The sequence below is a fragment of the Cryptomeria japonica genome, chromosome 2, assembly GCF_030272615.1.
Source record: "Cryptomeria japonica chromosome 2, Sugi_1.0, whole genome shotgun sequence".
NCBI lineage: Eukaryota > Viridiplantae > Streptophyta > Pinopsida > Cupressales > Cupressaceae > Cryptomeria > Cryptomeria japonica.
In genome coordinates, this window is record NC_081406.1 from 487,952,900 (window position 1) to 487,966,419 (window position 13,520).

The window sequence follows — 13,520 nt, forward strand, 5'->3', positions numbered from 1 at the left end:
GGTTCGACTCCATCTGGGTTCACAGGTTTGAGTTCTCCTCATTAACCCTTAGAAATTGGATTAGGTGGTCGGGAGACCATCATTTGACCCTAGTCGTGCTCATGTGAGCATTGTCAGTCGTCTGTCAGTATTCCTTTGGTTGGGTATGCAAGTCGTTTGTTTGTTTGGCCTTCGTGGATTGTGTGTTTTGTGTGTGGTTAAATTGAGTAATTAGTCCTTAGTATTTAAATTGATTAAATCTGTGTTTGGGCATTAAAGATTAAGGGACAAAATTAAATAGGGTTCCCTTATGCGATTAATCGTTAATTTGAATTGCTCAATTTAAATTAGGAGCAAGTTCAATTAAATGATTAATTTTAATTGATTAATTTACTTAGATATGCTTTTGGAAAGGAAATATTTAAATTAATTTGAAATAGAATTAATTTAATCTCTTTGCCTTTTAAAAATAGGAAGGTTGATTTTAATTATTTAAAGAAAATCAATTTTAATTAGAAAAGCAAGTTAATATATATTTTGATTAATTTGAAAAATTAGAAATTAAATGGGGAAGAGGCATTTTGATTTTTCGAAATTAGAAATAAATTGTGTAAAAGTATTTTTATTTTAGAAAGGAGATTTTTGGTCCAAAAAACTTGGCATTAAACCTAGGGTTTGAAAATATTTTTGGGAGGATATTTTTGGAAGAGTATTTTGAAAAATATTTTTGGAGAATGAAAATTTGGGGATTTTGCAAAAGAAATTATTTTTGGAGCTTGCAGGTTGGGCTCTCCTTCAATCTTGCCAGGATTGCTGAACCAGGTAGGCCTCTGGTTTATTTCATTGGTTTCTTTGTTAAAAATAAATAAATTGTTTTTAGTATTTTTGTAGAAACCTGGTTGAGTTTGTAGATAAATCCTTATTTGGTGTGGAAAATAGAAGAGTTGTTCTCTTATCAAACCTCCAGATGTCATTTTTGCTTGTATAAATTGTTTTTCAAAAATTAAAACCAAATATTGGGGTTTGGCTGTTCTTGAGGAAATTTTGTTTAAAACTCCAATGAATCTTTTCTTAAATAAGTTTTAAATTGAGATTTAGTTGGGGGGTTTGGCAGATTTGATGATCAAATATGTGTAAATCAATCTAATTTTGCCAATATGGTGTTGTTTTAGAGAAATTTTCCTTTTCTTGGATCCGGGTTTTCTAAAAATGCAATTTAAGAAAAATCATAGTTTTTTGAAAAATCATAGTTTTTTGAAAAAAAAATAATTTTTTTTTAAAGTCTCTGTTGAGACTGGGTTTTTTGTGGGTCACTGTTTTGACAGTAATTAAATCTTAAAAAAAACAAAAACACATTACCCACGTGGCGGGGAGAAAACCCCCCCACCACGCGGGAGGTAGCTCACTACCAAAGGGTAGCAGCACTACCAATGGTAGCGGACTGCTACCTTTTGGTAGCAGCGCTACCATAGGTAGTGTGAGCTACCAAGGGGGCCCATGTGGGTACCCCACCCCCCTCCCTCCCCCTTTTATATTTTTTAAAAATTGTTTTTATATATATATTTTTATAAAAAAAATAAAATTTAATATTATTTAAATGTTAATTTTAATAAAGTTTTTAATGAAGGTTAGATATGGCAATTAATTAATAATTTATGATTATTTTGTAATTAATTAATTGTATAAGTGGCAAATATACATTAATTAATTTTTAAATTTTATTTTATTATTAATGCATATTTTTCTAGTTAAATTCTTAATTTGTTAATTTTGTTATTAATTATTAATTGTTTATATTTTATTAATCGCGGATTAATAAATATATATAGAAATTAATATTTAATTTTGGTATTTTTTTCTATATGTGCGTAAGGAAATAATTTGTCAAGTTGGGAATGAATTATCTATAATTGGGTTCCTTATATGTATATATTTCTTTGACTTGTATAGTGTAACTTGGCTCTGGAAAAGATGAACTTGGAGAAATCATTTTTGAACCAGTATGACCATGATGTTTTATTTGGAGATTAAATAACATATTTATTTGGTTATTGTTTATTTAATTATATTCATGTGAACTTGGTTTAAAAACTCGTAATGATGTAATTATGTTATGTTTTGATGCAATGAACTTAGTGAGTTAGAAAACCAAGAATACCTGTACCTAGATGAGGTAGATAACTGCAATCTAACTTAGATCATTTAGAAAACTTGATCGACTTTTATGTTTAAATCAATATGGGAAAAGATTGTCTGTACCGGTTATTACCTATGCAAGTTTTAATTTCTGCATTCGCTTTTGCTTAAGTAATGGCAAGCCTTGCTTTGTTTGATTGGAGCCTGCCATATGGATTGATTTGGGGTACCTATTTTTGTCCTCGGTCTCAAGTTTGACTATTTTTTTGTGGTGGTGTTGTAATTGGTCATATCCTTTATGCGGGTTTCGAATGTTGTTTGGTGGTTGACCATAGTTGGTCAGGTCTCTAGTTGGAGTATCGTCTGTTAGTGCACCTCATATGAAGTCATGTTTGACCAAATGGTTGTTCCCTCCATTTTTAACTCCGTTTGCTTGACCATGTGTATTCCTTGGTTTTTGAGTTCATTTGAGTATAGTCTAGTGTCGTATGGGAAAGTGGCTTTCGATTGGGGGCCGCACCCAAAGTGGTTGCTGGGTAACCCATCGAAAGTGTGTTTAATAAGTGATAACCTAATAGTATATTAGAGAGTTAGTTAATGAATCACTAAGTAAGATAATTGTGCCTCACACATGGGATGAGTGCTAACACAGACTCGACATGCTGTGAGAAGGCCTGAAATGGCAAACCATCATCCTTGTCTTCACGAAAGGATGTGTGGGTCCACATGAGGCTTGGATGGGCCGGAGGTTCGGATTAGGTTGCCAGGGTAACCCAGCGGATGGGGCCGGAACCTATGAAGACCTACCATGGTAACCATACCAGGTTGTGTGATGACACTTGTCCCTTATGCTTGCTAGTGTGTTATTGTATAGTCTTGATAGGAGCACTTTTATGGAGTCATCCTGTTGCTTATGACCTTGTGGGAACCTGATTTCATGCTAGACCTTGGGTTGCGATGGCTTAGTTTTGCAGATGCTCCAATGGAACCTTGTATTTGCTTCTTTTAAGTTCGGTTGGATCCTTTCCTATTCAGGGATCATTTATGTATTTATTGACTGATGTGGTCATTTGTATATTGGTTATGTTCGCCTTGATGGCAGGATTGTAAATGATGTGAACCTTATGTATTCTTAACTTATTTAATGATCAGAGGGGTCTTGCAGTTGAGTAGACCCAGAGATGTAGCCCTTTAGGGGTGAACTCCAATATCAATTTGGTGTTATGTGATGCTTATGCTCTTATGTTTCCTTTTTCAGTTTTAGCATGTATGAATGGCATTATGTTAGAATGTATAAAGTGGATAAGATGAAAGTAATCGTAAATGCATCCATGCAGTTGTCTTTTAAATGCAGTAAATTGGATCATGAAAGAATGTAGATTAGAATAATGGAATATATTCAGTTATTGTTAAGGAAATTAGTGTGCATGGAAATATCTCATTAGTTTATGATGAAATTCAAGTGTGTTATACAATTAGATGCATGGCTTATATTTTAATGAAAGCTTGAACGTAAGGTATGAATAAATCTTAATGGATGAACATTATCATGTGATCTATATTTTTATTTTTATCTTAATGATAATCAGCTTATTGGATTAATTAGCATGAGTTAAATGTGGAATTAAGTAATCACGTTGGGAAACCCTTTAGGTGTTAGTTGTAGTCTTCCGCTGTGTAATCTGAACTTGATATCTCATTGTATCATTGTGTTGTGTTTAACTTTAAAAAAAAAAAATTATTGCACTTCATTCGTGTGTTTTAGCTTTATCCCTTCGAGGTTTCCTGGGGGGGCATTACATCTCCTTATCTGATGTGGTATTCTGTAAACTAGCTCATTGCGTTGGGTAATGTATTGCTCTAATATTGAAAGGTATGACAATGTGCTTGTGTAAAACTTGGAATCTGACTCAGTATCAAAATCATGAATGAATTGGATGCGTTTCTCCTTCTCTCTAGAAATTAAAACTATCCACATCTTGTGTACTTATGGCTTGTGTATGTCTTCTTGTTGCGAGCGAATGCTTGTGATTTCATGAAACCCTTATGTGTTCCTTGAATATTCTAGTGTGTACTTGAATGTTGGGAGAGGTTTTGGGTGTATAAATGATCATGGGGTAGGTTAGGAGGGAACTGTAAGTATTTCCTTTATGGATTCCATCATGTTTTTTTTTTGGATGACTAACTTAATAAATGTCTTACTTATGAATAGCACGATAATGTACTTACATTTGACGAATTTAATGGACTTTGCATTAATAGGATGTGAAAAGGAAGAACATGTTGATTCATATTCATGTGATAGTTAACTGATAGATCTCTCTCTTCCCTCATTTCCTCGTAGCTTAATATTCAATGAAAGATGATAGTTAATAATGTAATTGTATTAATGAGAAGTAGCGAGTGTGTACACAAGAAGTTTGTTTGTAAGAAAATATTTTCTGCATTGATTTCATCTTGGAAATTACGACATTTAGCTACATCTATAATTTTTTGACATGTCATGGCAGACTAATTTGCATGCCTCTAAGTAGGCAAAGAAATGAAGTATAGTACAATAAAGGCGTCATGCATAGGGAAAAATTCAATCATCTTTGTATGGCCTTATTCATTTACTTGCATATGTATGAAATGTTTGACAATTAATTTCTCTCCCTCTTTCCTCCATCTAGGTATAAGAATTCATAGGAATGCTACTAAATGATGTATTTGAAATTAAAGAAGTATTTAATTTCATAGTAATGAGTATTATATGACTTGCATTAAGGAATGTTTGATTAATCTCTGCATTAAAGACCAAAAAGGTTGTATTGCACTTAGGATATCATGTGAAGTGAGCAAGTAGGTAAAACACCCCTTTGCATATATACTTTAGGTAGCTCATGTGATGTAGTCGTTAGATAGATCACGATAGAGAATAATTATTGATTAAGATAAAGTTATGCACTGTATGTAGTATGGGTATAGAGAATATGAAATTATTCTTTTGTGGTTTTGTTTTATGTTAGAAGATAGAGGTCTTAAGCCTTGTAAAGGAATATGCATGGTTGGGAAGGTGAATATGAATGCTGAGTTTGATTAGTGAATGATTTAGAAATGGTGTTACTTCCTTTTCTTGTTTGAATTAAAAAGGATGTGCATTTAATGAAAATACTAATAGAATGGATAGATGGTGATAGGACTAGTGCATCCATCTGTTGGTAATTCTAATTGTGGATCTTGAAATCATTAAGTGGTTAGAAGTTTATAGAGAGCTTCTTGAACATGGTATTGTTAAGAATGCAATTACTCTGTAATTGTGATATCATAAGCAATAATAGGTATGTATTGAGTATATTCCCTATATGTGTGAAATGATGCATCTTTCCCTTTCTTGCATATGCTCTCTTACATCTAGGATAATTTCATTAACTTCATGTGCACAAAAAGATTGTGTTGTAGTAAAATATATGTAGTTAACCTAATAGCCTAAGGTGTCTATTATACATTCTCTAACACATTCAGGACATGCGATCTTGGGTGTTGTGTAGCAGTTACTCCCTATAGTGTGGCTGAAATTGGTCACCTCATGTTGAGATTTTGTTGTGACCGTGATTTCTTTGGCTTTCTTATGAAATGTGTTTTGTGATTTTGGAGCTAGCATTATTCTTTTGAAATTTCTTATGAAAGGAATGGCCACTAAATCCTCTTTTCTTTCCATTTAATTTATGACTCTTGTCCTGTTTTTGGTGTTATTGGTTGTCGAAATCACTGACAGTTTTCAGTATTTAATGTTGAGCTTGATAGTTTTGTTTCTTGGATTATTTTCTCTTTTGAAGTTTTGGTGGTCATTCTGAATGTTTGTTATAGCGAGCCCTAGTTATGTGTTAGTGTTATTTATATCACGTTTGCTCGAACCTCTCATAGTGTGTTAAGGGAGAATACCATGGAGATTGGATCTAGGCATGTTGGGTAATCAAATAGTATTAAAAGTAATTTAAGGAAATGAAAGTGTAATCTCTATGATAAAACTCTTTGTAACTATTTGGATCATAAGATATTATAGGAACAAGTGTGAATTGGAGCAAGTAGATTGGGTTATATGCTTGAGATACATTTAATGGTCTACATATTGATTGTTTGACGAGTGTTTGTGAGGGTCTACTTGGACTCTACTTGAGTAAAATTGGCAATAGGTGGATATTGTATGTAGGGATATTCATCTTCCCTTTTTGACTGAGATTATATTGTGCTTTATGGTTGGTGTTTTGGTGTTAACATTGATATGATCTTCGTCCAACATGTATGGATTATGGACCTTAGACGATAAATGATACATTAGCTATGTTTGAATTTGAGAGCTTAATCAGAGGGTATGTTATGTTTGCCCTGGTGTGTAGGAAGAATTGTATGTGTAGGATGTTGAATTAGATGTATATCTATCATTTTAACGGTCCATATAGATGTTAAGGAAGTTTTCTCATCTTTGGAAAGTATAAGCTTTGATGTTTGTACATTATGATATGTCTACTTTTGGATAAGGAATTCAGTAGAGAATTAATATCCTGCAAGAATATTTGTGGAATGCTGGTTTTGGAATTAATTAATATAAGTGTTATGACTAACGTGTTCTAGTTGTCCCTATCTTAGCCTTGCGATTTCCAGGAGTAAGTCAAACCCTAGGAGGGGAGGATGCAATGCCCCTCCCTTGATCAGATTCTCTTTAACCCAGCTTGACTTTGGCTGACCTCTTCTGTTGTTTATGGGACTGGATGATACTCTCTAATGTAATGAATTTTATCATGATTCTATGATATGATGTTGGTTAAGCATTTTATCTCTATAGATGTTAGATTATATGGTTATGTACTGACCTTAGATTGACATATCTAATTCATGTATGAGATATGTCTTGTGTTCGTTTTCTTGTATGGGTACAAGTCTGCATGGGGTGCGGGGGGATGATCTTCCGTCACCCACTTCAGAGGGACACAAAATGTCACGACTCTCCTCCATTGGTATACCTATAAGTTTTGGAGAAATGTATGTGTGTTTTCTCGGTGGTGCAACTACAGGTACCGAGCATCGAATCCACCTGAAGAATCTTCAGGTTTGAGCGTGCTCTATGACCCAATAGATATATTAAAATTTGGAGTTATTTGTCAGACCCTTGACGTGACCATTCTTCCCATGGGAATGAGATCTTTGTCAAGTATCCTTGTGGTTGTTGATAGTCTTGTGGTTGCCCGGTCTTGTCCTGTTAGTCTTTGTGTTACGTTGGTTCGCAGTTCGTCATTCTAGGGTGCAATTATATGCTTATTTATATTGTGTCAAGAGGAAATTAATATTAATGCATTAATGATTTGATGAATTTAATTTATTAATGTTATTAATAAATGAGAAATTGTTGCAACGTTATATTAAATTAATCTATTGAGCTAAATGATTTAAATTAGTTAACTATTTCAAAAATGATTAATTAAAAAGAAAATTAAATATTCATTTTGGTATTTTTAAACGTGTTCATAATAATCAAATTAATATTTATTGTTTCAATATTAAATAACTTAGTGGAGAGGGGAGTTTTGAATATTGGTTATTATTTTGGAGTTAGTGGGAGGAATCTTGCATGCAATTTCGAATGGGGAGTTACTTTTTGGAAAATGATATCTCTTTGCTTTTTCGAAAAAGCCGGGGGAAGAAAATCCGTGGGCTCCCGTGAATGGGTTTTGGAATGAGTTTGGGAAGAAATTTAGGGGGTTCCCGTAAAAATTTCTGGGGGTATTTTTGGGTATGGGTTTGAAATAATTTTGAGGGAGTCTTGGGTATTCTGGTTTTTTTCTGGTAATTAAAAAGGGCTGTTGAATCTGGTATTGGATCGAAAGAATTAGAAGGAGCTCTCGAATCTAGCGTTTTGGAGGAATTAGTAGATCTCTCTGTAATGCCGAAAAATACTCCATTGAGTGCAGGACTCCAAGTTGGAGTCATTCTTGACCTTGTTTATTTTAGTAGATTTCTTTGTCGTATGTCTCCAATTGGATTGTGATTTTGAGTTTTCCTCTGCCTCCCTTTGAATTCCTTTCCAAATTTTTAGCTCCTATCAAGATAAAAAAAAATACTACTATTTGAAATAAAAACCTTTCTTGTGAGTTCAAAACTTACTTTGCGATTACCTTATACTGTAGTCATGTTTTGATTTAGTGCTCTTGCTGTCTGATTATCATCAGTACTGTAGTACCCCTACCCTAATCAGATTCTAATTTCGGTTTGACCTTGGTTAGTTTATCATGTTATAGTCAGATGTTTTGATTATTGTGTGTACCGGTTAATGTGGTTCTTGCATCAATTTGTATGTAAGCTTATTAGTTCTCTTGATTCGTGTTATTAATCTCGGGCTAACACTTTTATTAAATATATATATGTATGCATGTGTGATTCATGGTTGCAGGAGATTGCAGGTATAGTACCGCATGGATGCGAGGTTCGTCTCCTCCTGGATTCGCAGGTTTGAGTGTTCCTCATTGGCCCTTAGAAATTGGATTAGGGGGTCGTGTAACCTTTGTTTGACAATAGTCGTGCTCAAGTGAGCATCATCAGTCATTCATCAATATCCCCTTTGGTGGGATATGCAGGTCATTTGTCTGTTTGGCTTTCTTGGGTTGCGTGTTTTGTGTGTGGTTAAATTGAGTAATTAATCCTTAATGTTTAATTTGATTTAATGTGTGTTTACGCATTAGTAATTAATGGACTAAATTAAATAGGTTCCCTTTATGTGATTAATCGTTAATTAAAATTGCTCAATTCAAGTTGGTAGCAAGTTCGATTAAATGGTTAATTTTAAATAATAAATTTATTCTGTTTATGCTTTTGGAAAGGAAAGATTTAAATTTATTTGAAATAGAATTAATTTAATTTATTTGTCCTTTTAAAAAAAAATAAAAAATAGAAAGGTTGATTTCAATTATTTAAGAAAATCAATTTTAATTAGAAAAACAAGTTTAATATATATTTGATATAGTTTGAAAGAATGATTTTGGGATTTTATTTTAATTGAAAATATTTTGCCTTCATTAATATTTTGAAATTAAAATGTTAGTTTTGTTAAAATTGAAAAAATTAGAAATTAAATGAGGAAGAGAAAGCATTTTGATTTTTCTAATTAGAAATTAATTTTTAATTGTGTAAAAGTGTTTTAATTTCAAAATGGGATTTTTGGTCAAAAACGGTTTCCATTTAACCTAGGTTTGGAAAATATTTTTGGGAGGAGGATTTTTGGAAAATATTTTCGGGAGAGACATTTTGGAAGATGTTTCTGGGAGAATATTTTTGGAGGAAGAAGGATTTTTGGAGCTTGTAGGTTGGGCTCTCCTTCAAATCTCTTCCAGGATTGCTGAATCAGGTGGGTCTCTGGTTTATTTTGTGGTTTCTTTGTTTAAAAAATTGTTTTTGGATACTGTAGAAATCTGGTGATGAAGGTTAAAAATCTCTTATATTTTGGAAAGCAATGGAGGAGTTGTAATTAAATCTTCAATTCAACCTTCCTTGTCTTCTTTTCCAACCTCAAGTTTTGATTGTGGTTGCTCAGGTTGTTTTAAAATTAAAATTGGGGGTTGGTTATTCAGAGTTTAATTTTGTCTAAACAAAATAATTCAGATTTGAGCATTTTGGATATGCTGGTTAATTTCTCCCCAATGTTAGCTTGCTGGGATTGCTTATTTCCAATAGTTTGCTTATTTTTATCCCCCCTGTCATTTTCTGGGTTATATGGTTTTGGAAATGCATATATATGTGTAAAAACATTTATGAGTATTGTCTTTTTAAAAATAAATAAATAAAAAAAAGATTTTACTGGGTCTGTGTATACCCAAAGTTTGGGTATTGAATTTATTAGTTTTAATAAATTTAAAATAATAAAAAATAAAATAAATGTTAACCCCCCCCCCCCCCCCAACGTGGCAGGAAGACCCCACCACGTGGGATGGTAGTAGACTGCTACCATAGGGTAGCAACGCTACCAATGGTAGCGGATTGCTACCATATGGTAGTAGGGCTCCAAGGGTAGCAACTCCTTCGTCCCCCCCCCCCCCCGTGTTTTCTATTTTGCGGTGTGCTCTTTGGCCGCATAAAAAAATGCGTGCATTTAAAGTATTTTTATTTATTTATACATTTTAATATTAATTTGAAATATAATTTCATTAAATAAATTAATATATGTTATGGGGATAATTTGGAAGTCCATAACATATGTTTTAAATAAATTTTGGGAAGGTGAAATTAATTTACGTTGTTTAGTAAATTTCTGAGAAATAATATTCATATTATTTGGAAAATGTAAAAAAAATAAAATATTATATTAGTTGTTAAATTCTTGGGAATTAAAATAATAATTTAGTTTGGAAATTTAAGATTAAATTTTATTTCTTTGGGAAAAGATTAACTATCTTAGTTTCTTTTAATGTATGTTTCCATATTCTCGAAAGTGTATCTTGGTTCTGGGAAAGATGAATTTGGGGAAATTATTTTCGAACCAGTATGAGAATGATGTTTTATTTGAAGAATAAATATCATATTTAGTTAAGGTTTATTTAATTATATTCATGTGAATTTGGTGTAAAAACTCATGATAATGTATTTATGTTATGTTATGATGCAAATGAACTTAGCGAGTTAGAAAACCATGAACGGCCTATACCTAGATGAGGTAGATAACTGCAATCAAACTTAGATCCTTTAGAAAACTGGATCGATTTTTAATGTTTAATCAATATGGAAAAAGATTGTCTTTTCCGGTTATTGTCTATGCATGTTTAAATTTCTGTATTCACATTTGCTTATGAAATGGCAAGTCCTTGATTGTGATTGTTGGTTATTGCCGTTTGTTGATTTGGGTACCTGCTTATGTCCTTGATCTCGAGTATTTACTATTTTCATGTGATGGTTTGTATCCGATCATGTCCTTTATGCGATGTTGAATGTTGATTTGTGGTTGACCATAGCTGGTCAGGTCTCTGGTTAGAGTACCGTCAGACAATGCACCTCATATGAAGTCTTGTTTGACCAAGTGGGTATTCCCTCCATTTTGAACTCCGTTTGTTTGACCTTGTGTATTCCTTGGTTTAGGAGTTTGTTTGAGTATAGTCTAGTGTCATTTGGGAAAGTGGCTTTCGATTGGGGTCACGCTCAAAGTGGTTGTTGAGTAACCTATTAAAAGTGTGTCTAAATAAGTGATAACCTAATAGTATATTAGAGAGTTAGTTAATGAATCACTAAGTAAGTTAATTGTGCCTTACGTATGGGATGAGTGCTAGTACATACTCGACATGCAGTGAGAAGACCTGAAATGGCAAACCATCAACCTTGTCTTCACGAAAGGTTGCGTTGGGTCCACATAAGGCTTGGATGGGCAGGAGGTTCGGATTAGGTTGCCAGGGTAACCCAGTGGATGGGGCCGAAACCTATGAAGACTTGCCATGGTAACCATACCAGGTTATGTGATGACACTTGTCCCTTATGTTCGCTAGTGTGTTGATTTGTTGTCTTTGATATGAGCATTGGTGTGGGGTCGTCTTGATATTTATGCCCTCGTGAGAGCCTGATATCATGTTAGACCTTGGGTTGCGAAGATTTAGTTTCGCGGATGCTCCAGTTGATCTTTTGTAATTGCTTCTTATTATGTTCTGTTGGATCCTTTCCTATTCAGGGATCATTCATGTATTTATTTGACCAATGTGGTCGTATATATTATTGGTTATGTTCACCTTGATGGCAGGATTGTAAATGATGTGACCTTATGTATTCTTCTCTATTATTTAATTATCAGAGGGGTCTTGCAGTTGAGCAGACTGAGAGATGTAGCCCTTTAAGGGTGAACTCCGATATCATTTTGGTGTTATGTGATGTTTATGTTCTTATGTTTCCTTTTAATTTAGTATGTATGGATGACATTATGCTAGAAAGTATAATGTTGATTAGATGAAGTTAATCTTAAAAGCATGTATGTAGTCATCTTATTAAATGCAGTAATTTAGATCATGAAAGAATATAGATTAGAATAATGGAATATATTCAGTTATTGATAATGAGATTAAGTATGTATTAAAAGTATTCATTAGTTTATGATTAAATTTAAGTACGTTACAAAATTAGATGCATGACTTAAATTTTAATGAAAGTTTGAACATAATGTATGGTTAAATTTTATTGGATGAACCTTAATCATGTTATCTATACTTTTAACCTCAATGGATGAACCTTATCATGTTATCTATAATTTTATCTTACTGAAAGAAATTATCATTTGTTTAAGTATTATCTTGTCATTAAGTTAATCAACTTAATTGGATTAATTAGCGTGAGTTGAGTTTAATGTTGAATTAAATAATCACGTTGGGAAACTCTTTAGGTCTTATTTGAAGTCTTCCGTTGTGTAATTTGAACTTTGATAACTCATTGTAACATTGTGTTGTGTTTAATTTAAAAAAATAATAAGTTAAATTAAAATTATTTGCACTCTATTCTTGTGTTTTAGTTTAATTCCTTCGGGGTTTCCTGACGAGGCATTACAAGTACTCTTCTATAGAGCATTTAGTTAATTATCGAGTTGTTCTATTTGTATTTGATTATAGCTGGATTGTCCGATCAAAATGATCAGTATTTATACCCTTGGGATCGATTGTCTTCTTGCTTGAGTTGAGCATCACTCTAATTGAGACTTCCTCTATTTCCTTTCCTTGTTAGACACTTACTTCTCCCCGATGTCCGATTTTTCTTAACCGACAAGCATCTTTAGTTAACCGATTGCAAATCGGTATGTTTTCATTGCATTACGCTATTAACTCCTTATATCGGTGGTTCTTTTCGGTTACCTGATTAATATCGGTAGCCTTTTCTTTTTATCTGATTGGAATGTAATCGGTAAGATTGTTTTGGTTAGTTTGCCTTTCAAAAAGAAAAGCTTTTCGAGGTGTCGCCCTGTTTGTCGACCTTCTTCAAGAACCTTATCTTGGTTGGGCCTTATTCACGCCTAGCCAATCGATTAATAAAATCAATGTGTTTTTCTCTTAAAGCATCTATCGTCGGTTTACACCCCCTCAGTAACTGATTAATATTAAATCGGAAGACATGAATGCATCTGGGAGCCGTATTATGAGCTCGATGTTTAGAGAAAAATTCCGCTTGGTTATGTTAATTTTGATCCTTTTTGCTTTACTCTCTGGTATATGCATTTGCCTCTTGCTTCTTTGGAATTGCTTTGACTGATAATGATTATCGTTATGCCTTTCTTTATGTACTGAATCCCTCTATAATCAGTTTCTTGCTTCTATCCATGCTGGGCTTGTACATTACTGCTATGGCATTGATCCTTGTTGCTAGGCTTTTTTTGTGTGATCCATGCGTCGAACCCACACCCCCTGTCCATTAAGTTT